The sequence below is a fragment of the Lissotriton helveticus genome, chromosome 1_1 (genome assembly GCF_964261635.1).
Source record: "Lissotriton helveticus chromosome 1_1, aLisHel1.1, whole genome shotgun sequence".
Lineage (NCBI taxonomy): Eukaryota > Metazoa > Chordata > Amphibia > Caudata > Salamandridae > Lissotriton > Lissotriton helveticus.
The window spans coordinates 505,950,301-505,972,756 of NC_136057.1; the positions used below are offsets into that span (position 1 = coordinate 505,950,301).

Below are 22,456 nucleotides of genomic sequence, written 5' to 3' on the forward strand. Positions count from 1 at the left end.
TACTGCTGCCAAGTCGCTTGATACAATTATATAACCACGGTGGGTTTCCACATAGTTGCTGCCTTGCTGTTTTCACCCTAGCAAAACGACACAATGTTCCCTTTGCGGCGTATTCGTGACGGTGCCGGACCCGCACTTCTGCGGTGGGGGTCTCCACGACCAGGGTAGGCCGCTACATATTCCAGTCGAAAAGCACCCATCAATTGGAGTCCCACACATCTTGTGTCAAGTCATTTATTTTGCAAGGCAACATCGCAAATCAATTCCATAGGTACAGCAAGTTTGTTCGCCATCAATTTCCCCCTACACGTTTTCGGGCGTCATCCTGCCCTTGTTCACAGGGATGGCTTGTGAGGAGAGGCAGCGTATCAAGTGAGTATTTCAACAATGTTTTATTGAGTTTCTGCCCTGTGGGCGTGTTCGCTCACTGCACCCTGGTACTTTGAGTCTTTAAGCTGATAAACCTTTAGTAGGTACCTGTTAGAAATGGGATTTTTGGTAAGCTATGGCGTGGGCCAAAGCCAGGCAAAAACCACCACTCAAGTCAGGATAAGGGAGTAACACTTTTAAAATAACCCCTGCTCACCCCCTTGGTAGCTTGGCCCAAGCAGCCAGGCTTATCTTAGAGGCAGTGTGTAAAGCATTTGCACATAACCAGCAGTAATACAGTGGACGCACTACAAAAGGACACCACAACAGTTTAGAAAAATATCCAATATTTTTATATAATCAAGACAAGACCAAAAACGATAAAAACCCACACTACTATACTTAAAAGTTCACAGTTCCAAAAATACGCTGATTAAAAAGGGTTCCTGGTGCGGATAGCTCCGTCTGGGCTACCACAGCGTTGTGAACAACAAAATTCAACAGTTCTGGCTGGTCGCAGGGTCGTGGGCCAGTTACGGTGTCAGAAAGACCTGCAAAACAGTACCTGTGAGAAATGCAGGGCATGAAGTCCCTTGAAGTCACTTGCGTTGCGGGTCGAGCTCCTCTCTGGTGGAATCAGGAGTGCTGGCATTGGCAGGCATCAGGTGCTGCGGTGCAGGGTGCAGCGGTGCGGCGTGCAGTGCCCCCGGGTCGCAGTGCGAGCAGCGGCTCGGTGGTGGCGTTAGAGGACGTCGTCGGTGAGACCAGGATCGCGGTGCGTGATGAAGGCGGTGCTCGTCACGGTGCTAGCAGGTCACAGTGCAAGCAGTGTCATCGTTGTGCTGGAGCATTGTTGTCGGGTGACGAACTGGAGTTGATGGCACCGGCATCGGTAGGACAAGGCTGCAGTGCGGGATGAGGTTGGTGCATCGTTTGACTTATGAGCGGGGCCCTTGAACCACGGTGTAAGCAGCGGCATCGATTTCGGAAGTAAGAGGTGGCGTCAGGCCGGCCAGGGCGTCGCCGTGAAGCAAGGCAGTGCGGAGTGCGGTATCCACAGGTCGCGGTGCGAGCAGCGGCTCGGTGACAGCGTCAACAGGCGTCATCGGTGAGACCAGGGTCGCTGTGCAGCAGTGCCCTCTGTGGTGCCAAAGCTTTGGCGTGAAGTGAGGCGGTGCGGAGTGCGGTGCCCACAGGTCGCAGTGCCAGCAGCGGCTCGGTGGTGGCATCAACAGGCATCATCGGTGAGACCAGGGTTGCGTTGCGGTGCTGCTGCAGTGCCTTCTGCGGAGCCTTCAGGACTCGGAGTCTGCAGTGGCATCCTAGATGTCGTCGAGTTGGTGTTCTTCGGGTTGCAGCACAAAACACACAGTCCCCAGTGCTGCGGGTCGAAGAACTTGAAGTCTTTGCTGTTCCTGAGACTTCGTGAACAGGGGGCAAGCTCTACCTCAAGCCCTTGAAGAGACTCACAAGTTAGGTTGCAGAAATTCCAGTCCAGGCCTTTCACTGCCCAAGACAGAAGCAGCCGCTGCAGTTCAGCCCAGCAAAGCACCCAGCAAAGCAGTCGTTCATTTTAGCAGCTTCTCCGGCTCTTCTTCTTGGCAGTCTTTTTGATCTAGATGAGTTCTAAAGTTCAGGGGTCTGGGACCCAGTATTTATTTCCAAAAATCATTTGATCTTTCAGGGAGAGAGTGTCTGTGCCCCGCCAGAACCAGTTGGGTCTTCTCTAGTGTGAATTCCTGTCAGGAGGTGGAGACGGCATTTGTCAGAGGCAGACCAGGCCCTTTGAGGTGCAAAGAAATCTCCTCCCTCTTCCCCCATCGTAGCCCAGGTCTATTCAGCCCTTTCCTGACCTACCTAGACTGGCTGGAGCCCCTCCGGCCTCCCCAGCCTTCCATCATCCAAAACCCAGGCAGGCAATCCACATTCCAGCAGAGGCACACGGGATGACTGAGCGAGAAAACACCCACTTTCTAAAAGTGGTATTTTCAAACGCAGAATGTAAAAATCACCTTCCCTAAAAGATGTAGCTTTAGATTCTGAGTTCAGGCAAACTACATTTTATTTTCTTACTGAATTCCCTGGGCCAGTTATGTTTATAAGATGTTATAAACAAACCTCCCATTCTGTCCTATGGGGAACTGGTAGCCTTGCAATAGTGAAAAACAAAATCGGCTGTAATTCACTATTAGGACATGCCACACACACCAGGAATGTCCTACCATTAACATACACTGCACCCTGCCCACAGGGGTAACTTGGGCCTACCTTAGGGGTGCCTGACATGTAAGAAAAGGGAAGGTTGGGGACTGGCAAATGTATACACTGGCCAAGCCGACATGGCAGTTACAAACTGCGTGCAGGCACTGCAATGGCAGGTCTGAGGTACCTTTTCAGGGCTACTCACGTGGGTGGCATAATCAGTGCTGCAGGCCCATGAGTAGCATTTGATTCATAGGCCCTGGCACACTCAGTGCACTTTGGAGTAAAAAGTAAATAAAATATCCAATCATGGAAACACCATTCCATAGCACAATTAACACAGAGCACCTGCACTTTACCACTGATCAGCAGTGCAAAAGGTGCGCAGAAACGTTACACCAGTAAAACAGAGTCAAAACCGCGAGGTCAGAAAGCAAAAAAGTCAGGGGAAACACGCCAAAAGATGCCAAGTCTAACAGTACCGTTGCCAAGTCTCTTGATACAATTCTAAATCCACGGTGGGTTGCTGTGTCCCCACGTAGTTTCTGCCATGCTGTTTTCACCCTTGTAAAACAACACAATGTTCCCTTTGCTTCATATTCGTGATGGCACTGGACCCGCACTTCCGTGGTGGGGGTCTCCGCGACCAGGGCAGGCCGCTACATATTCCAGTCGAAAAGCACCCAACAATTGGAGCCCCACACATCTCGTTTCAAATCAATTCCGTAGGTACAGCAAGTTTGTTCACCATCAATTTTCCCCTACTCCTTTCGGGGGTCATCCTGCCAGGGATGGCTTGTACGGAGAGGCAGCGTAACAGGTGAGTATTTGAACCATGTTTTATTGAGGTTCCGCCCTGTGGGAGTGTTCGCTCAGTGCATCCTGGTACTTAGAGTCTTTAAGCTGATAACCTTTAGTAGGTACCGCTGCCAAGTCTCTTGATACAGTTCTAAATCCACGGTGGGTTGCTGTGTCCCCACGTAGTTGCTGCCATTTTCACCCTCGCAATCAACACAATGTTCCCTTTGCACCGTATTCTTCACAGTAGGGGGAGGGTCTCTGCGACCAGGGTAGGCCGCTACATATTCCAGTTGAAAAGCACCCAGCAATTGGAGTCCCACAAATCTCGTGTCAAGTGAGTATTTCAACTATGTTTTATTTAGGTTCCGCCCTGTGGGCGTGTTCGCTCAGTGCACCCTGGTACTTAGAGTCTTTGTCTATAATGAAGGTATTAAACCCAGACCAGGGTTGGTTAATTCTATTGTATGTATTTATTTATTTGTTAAGCGCGGCTGCCACCCAAAGGGTATCCTGGCGCTGAGACTGCGTCTGTGCTACAGGCAGGACTGCCATTACATTTTTCTTGGGAACAAGAACGTTTTAAGGTCCTTTTTGAAAGAGGGAAAATCTTGTCTGCTCCTCAGCGCCAGCGGGAGTGTGTTCCAAAAAGTAGCAGCCGTGAAACCAAACGCCCGACCGCCCATCCTCACTCTATTGATCCTTGGGACCGTCACTAAAAACGCAGAGGAGGATCTTAAGGATCTAGTGGGGCAATGCCAAGAAAAAAGATTTTGAATCGGCGTCGGCCCCTGTCCATGCAGGGCCTTAAAAACAAGACATGCTGCCTTGAACGAAATTCTCTGCTGGACAGGTAGCCAGTGAAGATCAGCCAGTGCTCCAGTGGAGGAGGCAGATCGAGGACGCGCTAGGGCCAGCTTAGCTGTCATATTTTGTATCCTCTGAAGTTTTAGAATTAGAATTTTAGGGGCCCCCAGAAGTAGTGCGTTGCAGTAATCTAAACGACTAAGAATAGAACTGCGCACTACTTCTGTTCTAGCCTCTTCAGGGAGAAGTGGTAAAATCTTGCAAAGGGCACGGAGTAGGCCCATACAAGTTGCTATGGTTCTGTTCACCGAAGCATCAAGCTGCAGGTTGAATTCGAACAGAACTCCCAGATTACGGGCCGACTCAGCGGCCTCTACCGTACCAGGAATAGATACAGGCCAAAAGTTGTCCGGAAGCGGGCGCGGTGTACGGTCTAAGGAACAATGAACCACTTCCGTTTTTGAGCTGTTAAATTGGAGCGAATTCGCACACAGCCACTCGGCTGTAGCCGACATGCAGCGATGAAATGTGTCTATTGACACTGCCTTGGCGCCCTCGAATGAGAAAATCAACTGGGTGTCATCGGCATAATTGATGACCGATATGCCGAATGACTTTATCAAAGCGACCAGAGGTTGAAGGTACAAGTTGAATAAAATTGGGCTGATCGCCGATCCCTGAGGGACGCCTTGTTCCACACGGTGAGTGGCAGATTGATAAGGTGGTAATGCCATTGTGGATGCATCTTTATAGAATTATGTGAGTTCTACTCATGGTTCGTTCCTGACTGTGCATCCAAGGTGAGACCTATACGTAAATTACTCAGGAAAGGCTTGAAGTTCATCTGGGGTGTAACATGTTCAGAGGCTTTCACTTGGATCAAGTCTCAGTTGTATGACAGTAAAGATCCCAAACCATTTTACCTTTCGTTACCTTGTTGTATCATGATTGATGCCAGTAAATTGAGTTTGTGGTCAGTACTAACACAGAAGAATGAAAATGTGGATTCAAGATTGCATCTGCCTCAAGAGTTTTACACGAGGCGGAGTTGGAATACTTGGTCATCAAGAAGGAATTGCTTGCATTTTGGTGGACAATTGACAAATGTTGTTGCTATGTCTGGGGAAAATGGTTCTATTTACAGACAGACCACAAGCCATTGTTTGCTATTCTGAGTGGTATTGGAGGCAAATGTTGTACAACAAGAACTCTGAGAGTAATAAACTACTGCAATATCAGTTCGATGCAGTTCATATTGCGGGAGGGAAGAATGTCAGAGACGATATTTTGTCATGTTTCCCAGCTAACGGAAAAGATGATTAGAACATTGAGTTATTTGAACCAGTGGATAAAGACTTTGAAGATTGCCGGTTGCATCTATTGAAGTACCCAAGTTAAGTGTCGGGTATCACGATGATTGTAGAGTTTTCTTGAATGAGGACTAATTTTTACAGCAAGTATTGGGACTTGTCAAAAAAGGACAGCCTGGGAAAAGGGTTTTGTGGTAGTTGGGCAGCCGTAGCCAGGCAACAGGGTGGCTGTTTCAGTATGGAACATCATGATGTCAGGTGGTACGTCATAACTAGCTGATGGAATGTGTTATAGTTTGAGAGATCAGAGGCAGTTACATCAGGGACACAGATGGAAGGAAGGATAGGATCTCCTTTGGAATAAAGCAACTTGCTTTTGGTAACTCTGCAGTCCCTGTGTGTTATTTAAGGAGCTGAATACTTGAACTGTCACACTGGCATAGTTGGCAGGATAACCAGAGGACATCTCAACACCAACAGAAAATGACAAGAGTTCACCCTGAACGCCACTACATTGGACTGAACGGATCTTAAGTTGGATGAGATCGGTAGAGTTTTGTGTAACCTTTACACCATGGAAGGAGTGTGACTTATTGGCCACAGAAGTAACTCATGAAAAGGGAAGGGTTGCCGGACACCTTGCTCACAAACAATGGGGTGCAACTAACATCCTGGGAAATAGAGGAATTTATGAGTAACTAGGGAATAAGGCACAAAAAGTGTGCATTTTACAACCCTGAAACCAGTATAATGGTTGAGCCGCTAAATAGGTTGCTCTTGGAAACCATCACGTTGGTCAAGTCAAATGTGTTGAATTGGAAAGAAGCAGTGGTGAACATAATTGAAATTGTACTACAGGGAAACTCCTGTTGAACTGTTTCCTGGACTTTTACTAATGCTTTCAAGACGCAGGATCATCGCATATGGAACCTCAACAGGTTTGTCTTGTACAAAGGATCTGTGAACAATGACAGTGGTGAGAAAGTGGAATTAACAAGTTCTGGTAGGTCTGTGAAGAAACCTGGATATTTTAAGGACTATGTTTGTCTTCCTGTTAAACTCTTGGTTTACCCTGCAAATTATTTACTTGTGTAATCCTATGTGTGCTCTTCAAATTCTGTCTTCAACAAGGGGAGAGCAATTTCTACTCACAAGGAGTGGTAGGTCCAGCCACAGCGTGTGCCCTAACTGAGTAAAGTATACAAAGAAAGCTGAGCTGCTCATCAAATGGGAGGACGTACCTGTCACACTAATGTCTGGATACTGTTGGTCTCAGTGAGTCCTACAGATGGGCATCCATTTTGTTGGATGTAATGCCCTCACACACCCTTTCAGGTGTCATGCCTCATCATCTAGGCTGCTCCTCGTTGGGTCGGCGGTGCAATACCCAACGGGCGACACCTCAAAGAGGGGCACTTTAGCGGAGATCTTCTATCCAACAGTTGTTTGGTGAAGTGCGGGTGTGGGGCCAACAGTGCGTAGACGTGCAGGTGAGTTAAAATAAAGCTGGGAGTACCAATATCAAGTTTATTCTGGAGGTCTCCTGCTCTAGTTAAAATAAGAAAATTAGCCGGTACTCGATGGAATTCAATGTTTCCTACATGAGTCTCAGTTAGTGTGTGATCGTAATGGTCGACATGTTTCTCGCGTAATTGTTCAGTGACTCGCGATTCTTCAGGACCTTTATGCTTGACATGGTTTTTGTGTTTTACTTTAACTTTGCACTATTGTGTTTTTGTGCTGCCTCTTTTTTAAAATCTATTTATATAAGTGTATATCGGTTAGTTATAGTTCGTTATATACACTTGTCTTACTATCTTGACCATTCTTCCATGGCCTATATTGCCTACAACAACCTAGATAAAAGATTATTGCTGTAGAAGTTAATAGCCTACTTACTAATTTAACCAGTTCACTTCACTCCATAGTTCTCTTACCTGAATATAGATGAAGCAACAGCAGGGAAGGCATCACAACATCACAATCGAGGTCCCACTCCGACCCGGCTGAGCTCCAACTGTAGAATTATTCGGAAGGATTATCCATTACAGGCAACTAAATTGAATTAAAAACACTGAATTAGTGGGTTATATATTATACTAATAAATTACAATGAATTGAGACCAGGCTAATACATGACACAACAAAGAATACCTGATAGTGATAATTTAACAAAAAAGAGCAATAGTCACTTCTTCGGACCAATTGGGCGCTAGTATTTAACTAAAACTAAAGTTACAAAATCATTGAGTCATGAAACGCGTACTCAAAGTCTGGAGTGAACAGGATTAAGAATGTATGCAATACAAGGCCTAAATGATGATGCTGATGAATTATGTTCTTCTACATCTAAAATATGGATCACTTTTATGTGTGGGTGGTTAAATGGGGGCCAGTGTGGGCTATTGCTTAGGTAATGAAAGATCCTGCATTGAGTTGGTGTCGCTTTCACCATATCCGCTCCACCAAGTGTGTGATCCAATTATGGTGTACATCAAATCACACCTCAATAAATCACTCAGGCTAGGAGTTGGACAAATGGATGGGAAAGGGGATTTGGGAAAGGTGTGACAAAGACAAACATTATACAAGGACAGTATTCATCATCTGGGTGATGAGCAGCACATCATCATCAATCTGTTGTGGAAGGAAACAAAAGGAATGAGCATGATACAGTACAGTGAAATGCATTGCAAACAGTCCTTCTACCCCAGGGACGCATCTAAATGTTCTGTCATCTAGGTTTGAAAAAACTAATTACGGAGGAGTGAACCCACCCAGTTCTAAAGATATGATTGTTAAAGGAAAAATAATACTGTATTGCCATATTGAGTGGTGCATCGGCATTCTCCTCGGGAATGGCCTTCACTCTTGGGTGTTTGTCTGGACCAGTCCAGTAGGTAAGCAGGATTGTTGGAAGAGGCGAGAAGGCCTGCGCATTGTGAAAGAAAAACAGTGTGGTAGAGTCAATGAGAAGGACAGTAGGAAGGTAAGCTTCATGAGGAGTGTACCAAGAAGACTCAGAGGCAGAGCAGAAAACAAGAGGACTTGAAGTCTCACTTTTACCACCAGTGCAGAACACACACTCAGTAGCATTTCTCAAATCAAAACACCTCCCTCTATTCTGATTATCTGGGTACTAGGTCTCAGAGTCATGGTTTCCCTTTGAAGTAGATAACTTCCTCTTATAGCTGTTGATGAGGTAGTCCAGCCCTAGGTTCTTCCACCCTCTTCTGAGTAATTCCAGTCCAGACAAGAGCAAGATAGATTTGTAGTGCACTGCTGTTGTAGAGCAAGTAGAGAAAGAGAATTGCAGGATTTTTTATAGGTTTATGTCTGTTCAGTAAAATGACTGATCTGGTCTATGAAAAACCATAAAAAAGTATTGGCAATGCCTTGGTTTCGCCTGTGTGATGAATAATGAGCTGTTTTTACCCAAACACTGTCCAGGACGAACGAAAGAGCTCCCTGACAAGTATCACAGGAGTGGAGAGGATGTGGCAAAATAGACAGAGAGGCTGATATAGAGATGGCGGATCCCAGTTTGAGTCTCTGTGAAGCAACATCCTGTGACTCAGTTTATGTTAAAAACAATAGATTTTACGACACCTAATAAAAATTTATAGACATTGACTTTCCTGCGCTTTTGTCAACAGAAATGATTTTTTTTGTAAAAATGTTTTTCTATGCTAAATAAGTATCCTTTTATTAAATCAATGGATAAAAAATGTGGGTGCGGGGAAGCTAGTATAACATCTCTTTGTTTTCTAAAACTACTCTACTATAATTTGCAGGCCTCTATGAAAGTATCTGTAGGTGGTGCCAGCCCAACTTCTTTGAACGGTGCTGTGAAAGCGAAGGTCAGTATTGTTCTCTTTGACGAAGAAGCTCAAATACTTCCAAAAAGAAACTGGGACAATATAAATTCGTTTGCCGTGCATGTGCACACGATAAACCTAAAGCGCTACCTGCAATTATTTCTGCTGATGTTGTATTCACATTGACAATTATTTCTAAATGTTTCAAAACTGAAATTAGAACTATATGTGATTGACAAACCTGTCAGACCTGCTTGGACTAAACAATTCACAAATATAGTGTGATGCCGTACATCGCACAGCTCCTTATTAAGCGGGCAATAAACATTGCAGAGCACAAAACATTATTGAGGAGTTGACAACCCTCCTTGTCCCCCAATGTGCTACATTTCGGTATTCAGACCCAGGTGTAAATTTTCATTATAAACAGTAAGCCATTCATTGGTTCATCAGGCCCTGTGGCATGCATCAGCCATGTGGTTTAATTGACAAGCTGTTAGTATACCAATTTGTGATGCTGTGGGGTGTCTTGTCATAGGAACCTTTAAAGGAAAACTCCTGGCAGTTGATTTTATCATGGAGCTCGCAACTGAGAAATCCCATTGACACCTCCTTCCAGCTGACTTGCCCCATCTGCACCAAAAAGCTGTCCTCATTAGCCAATGCATCAAGGTGAGGAGAGGTGCGTTTTCAAGTGAGCCCATCGCCAGGATGATAAATGTACAGACACCAATTCATAAATCAGGCTCCCTGTGCAGCGTTCTCCCTGCACCGCATCAGCGTGTGGTATCAGCAAGCCTAACAAAGCTGCAATTTTTAAAATGTGGTGATTGTGACCAAGCATGCAGTGCGGGGGAAAAGATTTAACACAGAGAATGATGCTTGTGTAAACAATCATTACGGGATATGGCGCAGTAGTGAGAGCTGCTGACTCGAGTTTGGGCAGCGCAACATAATAGGATTCTGGGCAAATCACAATCTCTCCCTGTGATAAGTTGAGCTATATAAATCTGCTGAAAAATGATACAGTAGAAAGAGACAAAACTTTATAAAAAATAGTTCCATCAAAGCGGATTTTAGCAGTATTTCGGAGGCGGGAAACTGATAAGAGAAGCAGTTAAGGAACAAGCATTGGTAAATGCGGGAAAATATGTGACAGCCAATAGAACTGGAGGAAATTTAAGTCGCACACACAGGAACCAATGAGGCGGAATGTAAGTCCCTTTTAAGTTTATATTAAAAACAATAGATTTCTCAAGTAAAGCCAAGCGATCTGCAGGCAAAACCTAAAAAAGAGTGAACCCTGTAAGTAAATCTCTCTAAGTGTGAAAGGGTCAATCACCTTCATGAAAAATGATCACCCATCAGGCCCCAAACATTGCAAACCATCAAAATTAAGTTTACAAATTAATTGAGCACCCTCATTCACTGCCTCCCAGCACATAATTATCAATTATCCCTCACAATCACTCAATAAGATATCACTCATTAGTGCAGTAGTTACCTGTTCCAATCCAGCACAGTTTTTATCTCTTCTCTGATACAAGCAACTCATTGGAATTTAGGAGTCCTGTAAATCAAATGATCTTCTGGGGCAGCCCTTCTAGGTGATAAAAAATAGAAGGATAGGAGTTGATTGTACAGGTTACTTTGCGCTAAGTAAGTTTGTAAAGGTCAATCATCTTTAGGAAAAATGATCACCCATCAGACACCGAACATTGCAGTTCATTGAAATAAATATTACTATTAATTAAGCCCCCTCCATCACTGTCTGCCACCACAAAAATCATCAATCATCACTCACAATCATGCATTCATTGTCGCAATAGTTGTAGTTACCTCTTTTAATCCAAGCATGGGTAGGTAAGTCAGTAGGTACACAATTGTTTCTTTAAAGCAGGCAACACGTTGGAATTTGGTATTGGCACTCTTGTAAATCTGTGATCTTCTGGGGCAGCCCTGCTATGTGACCTAAAAAAGAACAGGTAAGCATGGGAGGCAGGCAATGTCTCCAATGTAATGAAGGAATTGTGGAGGATTCTTCAATGCACACAAGGTCCTACTTCAATCTGGTTATATATATGACTAGAAAATGTTGGCCAGCATAAATCTAACACAAACATAATGTTCCACTAGCTACCTTTTTTTGTTGCAAAGAAAGGAGTTCAATGAGAAATAATTAAAAAGTTCTATGGTGGCACTGTTATACTCAGTCCAGGAAGTAGAGTTCACTGCAAACTCAGGTGGATCACACAGAAGTTAGTCAGCTAAACCACTTGAGTCTGACCAATCCTCCCCCTGTGTTGTTTCAGGAATGGTGTAATTGTGTGGTATACAATGTTGGTTCATTTTGATCATGGTCAATCTCTCCACATTTTGAGGTGAGAGACTGGTCCTTCTCACTGTAACAACTGCACCAGCTGTGCTAAACACATGCTCATCAAACACACTGAGTACAGGACAAACCAGGTACTTTATTGCAAAGCCTGCTGAGCTATGGCCATTGGTGGATCTACCCATACCAAGGAATCAATGGGTTTTGATCTTCATAGACCTCTTTTGGATCATCCAAATACTCGTAGAACATCCTCTGAATGGTCATTGGTGCTGCCACTTGCTCGACCTCTTTTGCCATTGCCTCTGCACTGGATTTAAGCCCTACCATTTGAAATCAATCCAGTGCAGAAGTTGGGTCTGCTCCTTCTGTTGCTGTTGTTGCTGGTCTTCTAGTTGCTGGCGGTGGCTAGAAGGAGACAAGACTGCCCTCTCTGGAAGTTGAAGGCGGCACCAGAGTGGGACTCTAAGTTCTAGCTGTTCTTCTTCGAGGTCCCCAGCTTGCTCAACAATTCACCTCTTGTATTTTTTTTAAACACACTCTTCAGAAAACCGAATGAAAGTCGGCAAAAAATATTTGTACCGTGGATCAAGTAGTGTGGCAAAGATGTACTCTTTGGATGAGATGATGTCATGTTAAAGCCATGTATTACAAGCCAAGAGAAGGATTAAGCGGGGAACATCACTTACAACGCAACTTTTACCACGCAGTGCTTTTACATCGCAGCTTTTACAACACAAACCATTACAACGCATTGCGCTGAGGGGCGCTCTGGGATAGGGAATATATTTAATTTACTATCCAACACCTTCCCTACTATCCACGGGGACTGGAGTTGGAATAGTAAATTAAATAAATCACTATCCAGCGCCCCAAAGCACTATGCGTTGTAATGGTATGCGTTGTAAAACTCGCGTTGTAAAAGCATGCGATGTAAAAGCATGCGTTGTAATGTTGTACATCCGGATTAAGCTCTCAACCAAGGCATCAAGCTCTGTGTTTTCGTTCACACCTGCAAGTGCAAACCTCTTAGACACCTTCTTTAGCTTCTCCTGTAGCTGATGCAACTATGGAATGACGTGGCCCTTCGTACTATCTTCCTTACCAACTACCCTTGAGAAAACCTCAAAAGGGAGAAGCATCTGTGTCAGGCATCTGACTAGGCCCCATTTGTCCACATCCATGGTCATAGCTTTCCCAATTTCATTGCCTCCTCTTTGAATGACATAGTTCTTGATCTATGTGTACTGTTCAAACAGACAATGCAACATGAAATAGATCAAGTTCCAACGTGCTGTCACCGCCTGTAACAGGGCTGTAACTAATACTCTGTTAGCATGCTGAATAAGCTGCAAATGCTTCTGAGCTTTAAAATAATGGCTGAAATGAGAGCAGATTCTTCTGCATGTGGTTAGTATGTTGCTATGTCTTCTTTGTTATGAAAGTCTTGCACCACAAGGTTGATGCAATGTTCCAAACACAGGACCCTGAAATAGCCACCGTCTGCCATGGCCTTGACTATGTTACTGCCATTGTCAGTGGCAACAAATTCAATTCTGAGTCCCCGGGTCACAGCCATTCAAACAGCTTGCTGTTAAAATCCTCCAAGATGTTTGCAGCGGTATGTGATTTCACCATGAGGAACATGGCTACTGTTGCATGCCGCCAAACGCTCTTAAACATTTCTTTAGGTTCAAAACCTGTAGATAGCTTTTGCTGTACCACTGCAATAATGTTCCAGTGTGCAGTAATGCACACTGGAACATCATCTGGCAACTGTTCCACATGCCTGTCATCAGGAGGATAATGTGAACAACACTTTGCTGCAAAGTTTGTTCAACTAATTGCAGTACATCGTGATGCAGCACAGGAACAGCAACTCTTAAAAAATAGGTGTGACTTGTAACCTTCTATTTTGGGCAGATGGGAGCCACAAATGCTAAGAATCCTACTACTTCACCAAAGAAAAAGGAAGGAGGTCCAGCACTATTATTTTTGTCAGCTCCCAAATGTATAAACCTCAATTATGAGGCCACAGAGTAGGTGGTGGTAGACTCAGTGTGTATTATGGTGGGGCAGTCACTGTTTGTTGGGGTGTCTCCATCTGATTCTGCTTCTTCATGTTCCATTGTGAAGTCTCTGAGGCAGGTGATTCTGCTGGTGCACTGCTGGGAACAGGTTGTTTTGCATGAGGATGTTACCCTCTTCTTCCTCATCATCTCACACCATGATTGGTCTTGTAACTGATGTTCTCCGGATCTCCTCGCCGTCACCACCACAACCACGTTCAGCACGTTTTTTAAGGTGCTCCTTCCACTGTATTGTGTGATGTTTTTCATATGGGTAGTTTGGCCCATAGTACCATAATGTGAACCCAACTTACCTCGACGAACATGTGTTTGGTAAATGGTGCATATTGCAATGTGCTCCCACTGTGCTAACAGTGAAAAAGCCCCAAACTGGGGAGAGGTACTTTTTTACTGGGCCACTGCCAATGCCTGAAGAAGAATTAGAGTTAGGTGGGCATGTCGTCGATTGCCTCTCTGCAGTGCATACTTCTACTGAGGTTGGGGTTGGTGCAGGTCTCAGCTGGGGCTTTGCAAATATGGGCCCCATCCCTCAGAGCAGACTGAATAGTAATGTGGGACTCCTCTATGTCACCTTCCACATGACTAGCTCATCATCATCCTCCTCATCATCTGCTTCCATAATTCTAAGGCTTTTAGGAACTTTTCTTTTCCCTTACCTCTCCTGGCATCTCCCAGTTTTTGCTGGGGTCTGGTGGAGTAGTCCCCTTCCTTTTCCTTGCTGAAGATCTGGGAGCCAATGATTCTAAAAGAGGAGGTTCTTGCTCGGTAGGAAACCTAGCTTCCTGTTCTGTTCCAACATCAGGAAGATGTACTATTGCTGGCTGTGGCTGCTGTCCACTTTGCTCTGCTTCCTGAAATGATTGCGTTCTACTTTCTGAAATGGACAAATCCAATTGACCGTCACCGCTCATCGGCATCACCATGATTGCAGTGATTGCATCACTAACAGACATTGTCTTGGGCTTAGGTTGGGCTGGTGCTGTTGATGCCGGAGTTCCTCCCAGGTTCCTCCCCATCTCGTGAAAACATTATGGTTGGCATGCCACTGGTGGACAGCTGCTTCTTCTCACTGACCACTTTCTTATGAGCAACTTTCATTGGGGCCATCATAAGGCTCTCAGTTGGCAGTGGCACTAAGCTGCACAAGCAGAAGTGATTGGAGGACTGACGTCACTGTACAGGCCTTCTATTTGGCAGTACTGTGGGTGATGTCTCTTCTTCTGTGCACCTAAAAGCAAACATGTAAGAAAATCATTTAGTGAAACATGGCATTGTTGCAGTTTAAATTTGTACAGACAAAGGCAATTTTAGTGTGGTTGGTTACTTATGTAATAATAAATCACCCACCTTTACAGTCAAAACACACCATCATACCATAAACTTTATATTCAAAACAGGATAACACATCATACAGATCAAGCTCTTTCCTTTATCTCCTTATATTCTAAAGGAGACACCTGTGGCACTTACGGAACTGCATGGGTAAATGGAATAATAATCATTAAAAAATTAAGGTTAGTGTGCCCCTATGGCAGGCAATATGGTCTCGGTGGAAATCGAATAAACATTAAAATGAATGATGCTGATGTGTCTGCAGTGCACTGCAGCCTGTGTGTCCTGGATGAAAAGGAATTTTACCTAAAAAAACTGTGTACCTCTGGTGGATAGATGGATGAACCAAGGCAAAATGCAAACAAAAGAAAAAAGATTACAGTAAAAAAATCAGGTGAAAAATGTAAACATAAATTTAAAGTAAAAAATGTAAATACAAATTTAAATTAAAAAAAAACTATCAATAATTTCTGATTTTTGTATGGTACGATAAGAAGAAACCTATTGTTATGAAAGAAGGTACAAAATAAAAAATGCATGTAATATATAAGCACTCTTCATTAAAATCATATTTTTAATATACATATGCAATGATGATCCTCAAGCATACTTACTAAACTGATATCACATCCATCTATGCAAACCTATGGCAAAAGCACACTGTGGATGCAACCAATGGCTGCCAGTCACATGGTCAAACAACAGCAGTAAGCAAGGAGGCATGGAGAACAAAGAACAAATGCAGGCCTATGGCAAAGGCAGACTGGGTGGATGCACACAATGGCTGCCAGTCACTTAGTCAAACAAGAGCAGCAAGCGAGGCGGCATGAGAGACAAAGAACACATGCAAGTCATTGGCAAAGGCACACTGGGTGGATGCACAAAATGTCTGCCAGTCACATGCCCAAACAAAAACAACGAGAAATGAGGCATGGGGAACATATAGAAAATATATGGAGACATAGACTCTACAAAATGGCTCATGGCCATATGGCATGTAGAACATAGACAAATGGTGGCCTGTGGCAAGCACACTCACTGGCCAGACAAAGGAGGCATGGTAACACTGAATAAAACACTACCATTAATTCAGCAATGCCAAAAACAGAAATTAACTGAGCTGTAACATTTTTACAACAACACACAGAATTAAATATTACCCCACATATACACTTTTTGCACAGATAAAAAAGGTGAAATACAAAAAACTCTCATGTTTTATTTAGTTCAACGCTATCCCAGCCCTAAATGATGTTTTACAACAACATATAACACAGAAACAATTGTTTCATGCACCCATGACTAGTACTGACCTGGGCCTGACTGGATAGCCCCTTGGCAGACTACGCCACTTAGTAAAATAAATAAATATTGCAAATATGACAAACATGGAAAATATGTACAGAACTGTGCAACATTGTTCCTTTACAAAAGAAGAAAAATCAATTCAAAAATAGAACAAGGCCCTTTCTGAAACTGAAACTGCAGGATACTCATTTGAATGAAAGTACAAAAAAATACTGGTGCATGCACTCTATCACGCAAACAACACCCTTATACAAGACTTTGTTAACTAATTTATTTGCGAAATCTCAAATAAAAAGTCCCTAAATCTAATTACATATATGCAGCACACAAAGAGAGTGATCCTTCCAGTTCCAAATCCAAATGAAAAGTGACCAGGAGATGGGCAAAGCACTGGGAGGAGCCCACTGGACAGGAACAGGAAGTTGGAGCACTTCATTGCAGTTTGAAAACAAGTTTTCAAAAAAATGCTTCTCGCACAAATACATAACTCGAACGGTCCGTTGGAGAACAAAATCCACTTGAAAACCTATTTTTGTATATTTAGCTGCTTTTTGAGTGCAAAAGATACTCAAGTGATACGTTTGCGATCGCGAGTGGCACTGTATTGTTGCTGTGGCTGCCGCAAGTCGTGTGAGCAAACACGAAGACTTCTGAGTGCTCGCTAGTGGCCATAGAATATCATGGCACTCATTAGTGAGTGGCAAAACTAATCTTGAGCGCGCGAATGGAAACAAAAATTTAGCTTGCCATCCAGAAGGTGGAATCCAGGAACTTCACGCTCTGCCTTGGAGAGCCTGAATTAAGAAAACTCCCTGAGTGGAATGGAGTTTACCACCCAGGCCTAGTAAAGATGTGGGTCCCAGACCTTGACAGTCCCATTACAGTGCCGGCGGAAACACCTTTTGAAATCAGTGAATGTTTGGATGTTTTACAGGACCTGCACAACTTCCAAGAAGCTCAGAGCAATGTCCAGCGGAAATGTTCTGCCACTGGTGAAGTGAAGGAAGCACCAGCCACTCCTGGTTGGATTCCGAAGATCGGGGCTCTTGTCCGGGACATGATTGTGGGCAAAAGAGAATTCAATCATACTACAGATCGCCTGACCTGGCAGTTGAAAGTACCAGAACTGTACTTTTACTACCCCTAGCTGACAGCAAAAACAAGACGTTTTTGTCATTAGATCTCAGCAAAACTACATCAAGTGGCCAGTTCTACATTGTAGGCAAAGAGGGATCTTGGGTAGTTTCCTGTCTCCTCTCACTACAGTTCAGGTGGTCCCGGGGAAGCTTTGACTAATAATGAAGCTTTTTCTGCTTGGCTGGGGACAAATAACACCGAAGTGTCACTTTTTCCTGTTACATCAACAAATTCCATACAATCATCATGTACAGAAAGACGGATTTAAATTCTGCAAACAGACAAGAATGGTGACTACTGCAATGTTTCACCATTAGAGTTATCTACCAGTTCTACACAGATTCATGTGCCGCCTATTCTAATGTAAACAGTCTCCAACTATTCTATCTACTTTGATGATTTATCTTTAGATTCATCAGACCCTGATCCACTTCCACAAAGGGCACCTACAAATTGCACATCTTGCTCAAAAAGAAATATCTTATCGATTATACATTTGGATTACGATTACAATACTTTTTCTCTTTATGTAGATTGGTTTTGTGACTGTCTTTGTTCTGCTTCTGAATGGACACTACATCCCAGAACACTCTGCTGTCAAACTGGTAAACAAGGTTATGAAACCCCATTCTTCATCACACAAAATACGGAAAAACTTTTCCCTTGTGAACCTTTTGCCTGTTCCGGTTCCTGATGGAATTGTTTGGGCTAAGGTCTCCTATGATATATTTGGAAAAACTGAAATTTAAAAAATACTGTAAGTATTCCGTATTTCATTGAATTTCGCGAGCATACAACATTTTTTTTTCACTTCCACATAATGCCTCGCTGGCGCAGGTTCGATTAGCATTCGGATTACAACAGCAACAGCTTCATAGAAGATATGTCACAATAAGAGCCTGGTATAAAATCTTGTTGTCTCTGTGGAGCTCCAACGTACGATTGCCCAGCGTTAGGCGAGGATCGATGGAAATTGTTGAGGGGGTCATTTAATACAAGAGGTGTCCACTCCTGCAGAACTGCAATATTAAAATGCCTTGACCCAGAATTTCTACAGCTCAACTGTCGCTTGATCAAATTCTTAATTAAGCACGAGGAAAGATCAAATTAAAACTATTGGCCAGGCGGAATGGTTGTATGATGTACCATTAGAGACCAGGCTAAGGAGACCTCTCAACGCCAGCGGTATCGCCTCTTGCGGAACTGTTATATCAAAATGCCCTGGCAGGGAAGATCCTAGCCTAGCCGCAGCCAGACTAACCTTATAATCCAGCAAGAGGAAGTCCCAAAATAAGGCCCCAACCTTAAGCATCTTATGTGATCATTTGCACCGTGGGCCTGCATCTTTGGTGAGCTGTTGGAGGTCTTCTTGCGACTCCAGTGCCTCCACCCTGTGGGTCCTCTAGAGGGTCATCTTTGAATTCTTTGAGCCCCCCTGATTGCTCGGGCCTTCCTAGACTAACCTGCTTGTGGTGAGTACCATGGATATTGCTAGTCCAGACATTGCACCTTCTTCCATGTTGGTTGCCGTTGCCAAGGCTTGTTTATGCTCCCGCCATACACCGACCCCTCAACTCTCGACATCCATCCTGCAACAGCTCATATCCAGCTGCTGGTCATACACAGCATCACCTTGTCCGCACACCTGCAGTTCCACGATCATCGTCAGCTTCCTTGCAACACACGACTTTGGTGGGCATACTTCTTCCGGGCCGCCTGGTCACTTCCAAGTGGCCTAGACTCTGTCCCCTCTGCTTGCAGGTACTTTTCTTCTTGAATCCACCTTTGGGTTCTACCGGAAACTTTCACCTTCTCAAGCCGCGGCATCTTCCTGAAGTCCTCCTATGGGTTCAATGGCGGGTTCTGATGCCACTTCACATCTATGCACCCGGCTTCCCTGATTTAGCTATCCTGGTTCCTAGGTTATCTACAGGTGGGGTAGCTCTCCAACATTCTGTCTTCCACTGGGTTTCTTTAGGGTCCACTGAGAAGGGTCCTTCTTCTTTAAAATTGCAACTTCGACTTAACCACTGACATGCATTGATCCTGCGGTCGTGTTCCCACTCTGCACACGGCCTCCTTGGAGCTCCTGGTTACTTACCTTGAGTGTTTCCTTGAGTCCCTGGCACTTCTCCATCTTCTGTGAATAGTCTTGACTTCAGTCGTGGTTCGCTTACCACTATTTTATTATATGGTTTGGTGTCCCCCTAGTGACCACTGTGTATTTCGTGCTACTTACCTGTTTTTATTGAAAAGTATTGTGTGCATTGTCTATATCTCTGTCTAGGAGATATCTGTATGTATTAGTGAGTGTCTTATAATAAATATATATTTTTATAAATACACTGTGTGGCTCTCTTTCACTTAATCTATATCTATAAGATTATGTTCTGGTAAAACAAGCTGCTTTACACTCCTTCTGAACTATGCCTGAAGGCTGCTCTCCACAGCTACTATTTAGAGAGCTTTCTAAGGTTGTCTATGACCACTAATATCACCAGTATTGGATTGGTGCAAGGTGCCTACTTACATAAGTGTAAACCATATACCAAGCCAGCTTCACACATTGGTGTGCAGCGGTTGGAATTCAAGCCTGCATTGTTTTACCAGATAATCATGGTGTGGATTAATTGAAAAACCATCAGGCACATATAATACAGCTTAGAATAAGTAAGTTCTACTGAATTTAGGGTTGGGTAGTTAAGGGCCTAGCACACCCCTTTCTCCAACCTCAGAGAGTTTAGTTTCCACAAGGTTGGGTAGGTGCAACACCTCACTATACCTAGAACCATGTCTTTAGTTGGGATTACCAGTGTACCCCAGTCTGCTAAGTACAGTGGTCTAAAGCTCCAGAAACTAAGGACCCTCTGTAGTCTCAGAAAGATAAAGACAGGTGGCTACCCCAACTTTAAGCTGCTTTTAGAGCTGATGCGCAAGGATGATGGTCATCTTGTGAGGGCATAAGAACAGGAAAATGTGGGTGGGGATACTCCTGAAGAGGGAGCATCAGGGACTCTTCCTGATGATCCAAATTCTGAGTATTGGCAGGAGGACTCAAATGAATCCAACCTTCCAAACTCTGATCCCTCTGGGCATAGTGCAGATGGAACAGAGAAGACATCCATTGTTCTTCCTGGAAGGGTCAAGAGTAGGCTCAGGAGGTCTAGATGCTCTTCTAGACAATCTAACACTTGAGAACATTCTATAGGGTCCTCCATATTTAATAAGAGGGACAGCTCTTTTGACAATCAATCAATCAATCATGCCATTTGTATAGCGCACTACTCACCCGGGAGGGTCTCAAGGCGCTTGGGGGGAGGGGTATGCTACTGCTCCAACAGCCAGGTCTTGAGTTGTTTCCTGAAGGCGAGATGGTCCTGGGTCAGCCAAAGGTGGATGGGGAGGGAGTTCCAAGTCTTGGCAGCCCGGTAAGAGAAGGATCTTCCTCCGTCGGTGGCTCTTCGGATGCGTGGTACGGCTGCGAGGGCAAGGCTGGTGGACCGTAGCTGGCGGGTGGGCGTGTAGAAGGTCAGGCGGTCGTTGAGGTACTTGGGGCCCAGGTCGTGGAGAGACTTGTGTGCGTGGGTGAGGAGCCGGAACGTGATCCTCTTGTCGACGGGGAGCCAGTGCAGGTTCCTCAGGTGGCTGGAGATGTGGCTGCGTCGGGGGACATCCAGGATGAGTCGGGCGGAGGCGTTCTGGATGCGCTGGAGTCTTTTCTGTAGCTTGGCTGTGGTTCCGGCGTAGAGGGCGTTTCCGTAGTCCAGTCGGCTAGTCCCGGGGGTCTGTAGACGAGGGTGCCTCTGAGGATCGTCTTAGGGTCAGTGTGAATCTGGAAGTGGAGATGTTCAGCTGCGGCGAAGGAGTCGTTGGCGTCGGTCGTGATGCGGATGGTGTTCCTGTGGACGATGGCGATGCCACCTCGGGTCTGGTTGATGCGGTCCCTCCTGATGATCTTGTACCCGTCCGGGATGGCGATGGCGATGTCGGGTGCAGAGGAGGCGTTCATCCAGGTTTCCGTGAGGAAGGCGACGTCCGGTGATGTAGCGTCGAGGAGGTTCCAGAGTTCCACGGCGTGTCTGTGGACGGAGCGGGTGTTGATCAGGATGCACTTGAGGTGGTTGCTGCTGGTGTTTGTCTTGGCGGGTGCGGGGCAGGTTCGGAGGCAGGTGAACTTGCAGGTGCAGCAGGTGAAGGGTCCGTGGGTGCGTCTCGGGGTGGCTCGGCAGCAGGCGTGGGTCCGGCCGGCATTGAGTGCGTTGAGAGTGGCGGCATCGTAGGTCAGTCGGGTCGTCTTGCCTCGGCAGGGAGGGCCAGGGGTCCTGGCGCTGGGCGCGGGCCAGGCGCAGACGGGCTTACCTTTGGCGCACCTTCGGCGCTCAATCGGTGCTCCCGCTGCGCGCGTCCGCTGTGCGGTCGCTCTAGGGGCGTCATAAGTAAGGAGCCGGGAGGGAGGAGCAGCTGGGTGGCGGGAGCGGGGCGGCGAATGGAATCACAGGGGGGCGGGGCCACAGGGAGGCAGCGGCGGGAAATTCCAAGAAGCAGCGGGCAGCGGGAAATTCCCAGGAGCAGCGGGAAATTCCCAGGAGCAGCGGGAAATTCCCAGGAGCAGCGGGCAGCGAGCGAAGAAATCTGCAGGCAGGAGGCGGCAAAGGCAGGCAGGAGCGGCAGCAGTGAGTGGGGCGACCAAGCCCTGTGGAGGGCTGAGCGGTCACACTCTGTGGTCCCCTACGGTCCCCTTAAGTAAGGAGCCGGGAGGGAGGAGCAGCTGGGTGGCGGGAGCGGGGCGGCGAATGGAATCACAGGGGGGCGGGGCCGCAGGGAGGCAGCGGCGGGAAATTCCAAGAAGCAGCGGGCAGCGGGAAATTCCCAGGAGCAGCGGGAAATTCCCAGGAGCAGCGGGAAATTCCCAGGAGCAGCGGGCAGCGAGCGAAGGAATCTGCAGGCAGG

At 45.6% G+C, this 22,456-nt stretch overlaps 1 long non-coding RNA gene across 1 annotated transcript in view; it reads left to right on the top strand.

Moving 5' to 3' along the window:
• The window catches only part of LOC144769975 (uncharacterized), a 330,455-nt gene that overhangs the window by 146,433 nt on the left and 161,566 nt on the right, over nt 1-22,456 (top strand). Inside the window, exon 2 of the long non-coding RNA XR_013598767.1 lies at nt 9,281-9,346. This is a non-coding gene — a long non-coding RNA (uncharacterized LOC144769975). The remainder of the gene's footprint in view (nt 1-9,280; nt 9,347-22,456) is intronic.